We start from the raw sequence: 5,195 nt of genomic DNA, 5'->3' as shown, positions 1-5,195 counted from the left end.
GTGCCGGTTCTGACAAAACGTCCTACTTTGGCAAAACGTCCTACTGTAAGTAGTTTATGCACATTTCTGCTGTCACAGGGTCATTCCAGCACAAATATAAGTAGGTATGACGGTTTGCCACTTAACTTTGCCCAACAGAGTATGCTTGTAGCTCGTAATTATAAAGCCAGGACGGTTTGCCACTTCATTTTAGCCGTTAAAGTATGCTTGTAGGTCACATTCACAAAGGTAGCATGGTATGTGTGTAGCTGTTATTAACAAAAGTAAGATGATTGCCACTGAATTCTAGCTGTAAAATTATGCTTCTAGCTCATATTCACAGAGGTAGGATGCTTCGCCACTGAATTTCGTGTTGTGCGCATGCGTAGAAACAACGGGTAGGATGGTTTGTCAGGTAGGATGGATTCCCAGAACACCGGCGATCTCTATCGCTTATAGCGCTGACGTCAAGGCTTGGGGGAATCAGCAGGTGATACGGGTCCTAGAGAGAGAGAGAGACCTCTATTAATTACGGTATAGACATGCTGTGTGAACGAGGAGCCTGGTTAGGCTCAAGAAATCTTACACTAAATCTTTAGATATAAAAAAAAAATCACAAAAAACACAGGTTAGCCAGTTTCAGCTGTCAAATGCTCAGTAAACAAGCTGATAATTGTTGACGTTTCATTGGTTGACAGTCACTTAATTTGGCCACTCGGGGGCAGCAGATACAAAAACAACCCTGACATATAATCACCTGGTCAGTATGTTCACCCTCTGTTCAGTTTTCAACCTTTATTTAAATAAAACAAACATTCAGACTGCATTTATAAAACAAGTTCATTACAATGACTTGTTTTAAAAATACAGTCTACAGCAACATAAACACACGCACACACACAAAACAGGTTATTTGACAGTCCATCTTGATAACTAGTTAGATTTACTAAAATACACTCTTGTCTGTTTAGTTACTTCAGTAAACAGCTTTTGTTTTAAGCTTGTTCTTTTTTTAGCTAAAGTCAGCATCACGTTTTATGACACAATTTATGGATGTATGGATGGACACAATACTCTAAACTAGTATTTACTGATAAAACCAAAGCTCAGCCATCTCATCATAAATATATGAATAAATATTGTAAATATTGCCACATTTTGCCAAACCTGAGACTTGAATACAATCATCTACAGACTACTATGCAATGTCATAGTGGCCATTTTTAATACAGTCTATGACTAAGGCTCAGGTCTGGCTCTGACACCGGAAATTAACGAGTTATAAAGACCTAAAGATCAGTTGGCTCAGGTTACATCTCTGTCATTTATCTACTTCAAGTTTACATTAGTAAACTGAACTATGCAACATCACCAATTTTGTACTAATTCTATTTACTGATATGATTTTAATGATTTGTGAAACCGCTTTTCATTTTGCTCCTTAATTCAAAAGTGAAATAAAGTCAGACAAGAGTAGTGTAATTTTGAAAAAGGCAAAATAAAGACAATCCCTATGGACTGGGCAAAAACAACCACTGGAAACAACATCTGTTATCTGATCTCATTAACTCTTTATTCCCACATGGCCTCAGAGAAATTAAATTTTGGTATTGGTTATTACATTATGGACTTTGTTTACAGTGGAAGAAAAAGTAAAGAGCAGAAGGGAAAGGGTGAACAAATTGCTCAGTAGTGAGCAGGAGGATGTGGGAGGCACATCAAGGAATATTATTGTTTCTTTTGCATACTAATGAGCCAGAAAAACATGAGGAGGGAGGGCAAGAAAGCAGAGGTGAGCAGGTTCATGAAGGCAGACCCACCCATATGTTTATTTAACTGGAAAGAAAAGAGGGACAGAGACATGGATGGAAGGGAAGAATGGCCTTACTTACTCTTCATCAGGATAATAATGAGGCATAATGAAGGAAGAGACAGAAGAAGGCTGGGTAGCAAAGCACAGAAGAGAAAAGAGGGAGGCCACCAGACAGAGGTGAAAGAGAAGGAGGGATGCAAAGGCTAGAGGAATGACACACATTTTTTCCGACATTGACGCACCTTACTTAATGACTGCACTTACTGTTGAACCTGGAACCCATCCTAGCTACCATAGGGTGAGAGGCGAGGCCCACATCTCACCCAATGGTGAGAATGAAACAGGTTTTGTTACACTTACAAATGAGGACTCATACAGGCAATAATATGCAATCCTAGCCAACGAGAGAGCGGGCCACCTACTAATTAGAAGGTTTATGTTTCGATCCCTGTTCTAGTCTGCCTGCCAAATATGTTTGTGCAAGATACTAAGTTGCTTTCTGTATCCATCAGAGTATAAATGTGAATGTTAGACAGAAAGCACTTCAGCATAGAAAAAAGTGCTTCTTTGAACGGGTGAATGAGACATGTTGTTTAAAGCAGTTTGAGTGCTTAGATAGAGTAGGGAGGTGCTACGTTAGAACGAGACCATATCACTGTGTAATTCATATTTAAAATAAGTGAAAATGTCATCAGAAAAAAAATACATTGACCTCAAAGCCTGGAGTATGAATGTGTGTGAATGTTAGATGAATGATAAAAAGCACTTACCTGGAAAGAGCAAAGAAAAAAGTGCTTGAGCCAAAGTGCGATCGTGGCTCAAGAGTTGGGAGTTCGTCTTGTAATCGGAAGGTTGCCGGTTCGAGCCCCAGCTTGGACAGTCTCAGTTGTTGTGTCCTTGGGCGAGACATTTCACCCGTTGCCTACTGGTGGTGGTCAGAGGGCCCGGTGGCGCCAGTGTCCGGCAGCCTCGCCTCTGTCAGTGCACCCCAGGGTGGCTGTGGCTACAATGTAGCTGCCATCACCGGTGTGTGGATGATTGGATGTGTAAAGCACAAGTTGTATGAAGCAATTTGAGTGCTCAGTTATAGTAGAAAGGCGCTATATAAGAACCAGTCCATTTACCATGAATATACTTTTGCCCTTGTTACAATTTATCAACCAGACAGCAACTTTTTTACATTGAACAAAACAAAAAGTAATTAAGCAGTGTTTTGGATATATCTCTATATACAGATATATATAGCAAGAGAGAGAGAAGAGAGAGATATTCTTTTGGGTGATTACTATGCTTACAGTCTGGTGAAAGCAAACTTTTAGAAAAAGAGCTGAACAGCTGTACATTAGTGACTAGATACTTGAGTTTTGTCCTTGATCTTCGCCAGGTGTGTAAGTCGCATTTACCTAATCATACAGCATAAGTCAAAGAGTCATAGTCATAAACTTTGACTACTTGTTATGTAAAATTCACATGCACATCCCCACAGATGCATCAGGGAAATCTCGGGGCTCTTGCCCAAGGATACTTCCACACATAGAGGAGTCGGGGATCAGTCCACTGATGTTCTGAGTGGCAGACAACTTGTTCTACAGATACTGGCCCCTGCTATATACTGGCTATTTTTAGAGGTGGGTATCTTCTATTGATGACAGATTTTCACAGTTGGAGCTTATTGAGTGCACAACCTGTCAGAAGGCTGAGAGACTGGTGCGTGGTGTGGTGTGGATCCAAAGGCAGACAGTAGTTTTCACAAGAATACAAGGCTTTATTGACTCAGGAATCAGGAAGGGAGTGAGTATTAAATTTGAAGTGAGCTGAGTATTTACTAGAGATAATGCTTACTGAGAAAGCAGGGGGTAGTACTCTCTGAGGGGGAAGCAACCACGGGAGTGTCAAGGCGTGAGATGAAGTAGGCAAACCAAGATGTCTGACCTTTTGTGCAGTGATCTGGTGGTAAGCAGTGAGCAGGAAAAAACTAGATGGAGGGAAGTTCATATTTTTACAGTAGCAAAGTATACAGGGCAGCAATAAATGAATAAATGCAGCATACCTTAGAAAATATATCTAATCAAATCAAATCAAATCACTTTTACTGTCACATCACATGTGCAGGTACACTGGTACAGCACATGTGAGTGAAATTCTTGTGTGCGAGCTTCACAAGCAACAGAGTTGTGCAAAAATACAATAATGTAAACAAGCAAAATACAAGAATGGCTAAATCTGAAACTAATAAATATATGTACAATATATAATAGTATATGCATTTCTGGATGTGTATGCTAAATATTTTCCTACGTGTGTGTGTGTGTGTGTGTACACATATTTTACAAATTAAATAGAGTAAACAATAAATAAAATATATAAAAATATACAGAGTTGAGACATGTGCAAAACAGTGGCATTTATATACAGTATGGAGTGCATAATGTTAAAGTTCCAGTAGTGAAGGTGAGGTGTCTATGACGTGTTCAGCAGTCTGATGGCCTGATGGAAGAAGCTGTCTCTCAGTCTGCTGGTACGGGACCGGATGCTGCAGAACCTCCTTCCTGATGGAAGCAGTCTGAACAGTTTATGCTGGGGTGACTGGAGTCCTTGATGATCCTCCCCGCTTTCCTCAGGCACCGCTTCCTGTAGATGTCTTGGAGGGAGGGAAGCTCACCTCCAATTATCCGTTCAGAGCACCGCACTACTCGCTGGAGAGCTTTGCAGTTGTAGGCGGTGCTGTTGCCATACCAGGTGGTGATGCATCCAGTGAGGATGCTCTCAATGGCACAGTGATAGAAGGTCCTGAGGATGCGGGGGCTCATGCCGAATCTTTTCAGTCTCCTGAGAAAGAAGAGGCGCTGCTGCGCCGCCTTCACTGTTTTGTTTGTGTGTACTGACCACATAAGATCCTCAGCCAGATGTACGCCAAGGAACCGGAAGCTGCTCACTCTCTCCACAGCAGCGCCGTTGATGGTGATGGGGGTGTGTACTTCTCTGCACCTCCGGAAGTCCACTATCAACTCCTTTGTCTTTGCGACGTTGAGGGTGCGATGGTTGTCTTGACACCAGTGGGTCAGGGCGCTGACCTCCTCCCTGTAAGCCGTCTCATCACCATTGGTGATAAGACCCACCACTGTAGTGTCGTCCGCAAACTTCACAATGATGTTGGAGTTGTTAGTGGCTGTGCAGTCGTAGGTGTAGAGTGAGTACAGGAGAGGGCTCAGTACACACCCCTGTGGAGCACCAGTGTTCAGTGTGATGGGGGATGAGGTGATGCTGCCCAGTCTGACCACTTGGCGTCTGTCAGACAGGAAGCTAAGGATCCAGCTGCAGAGGGAGCTGCTCAGTCCTAGATCCTGCAGTTTCCTGTCCAGCTTCGAGGGAACGATGGTATTGAATGCTGAGCTGTAATCTA

Source organism: Mchenga conophoros, linkage group LG23, assembly GCF_057382185.1.
Source record: "Mchenga conophoros isolate Kocher_MC1m ecotype Shallow Benthic linkage group LG23, M_conophoros_male_GT1.1, whole genome shotgun sequence".
Lineage (NCBI taxonomy): Eukaryota > Metazoa > Chordata > Actinopteri > Cichliformes > Cichlidae > Mchenga > Mchenga conophoros.
Note: the sequence above shows the minus strand (reverse complement) of the source record.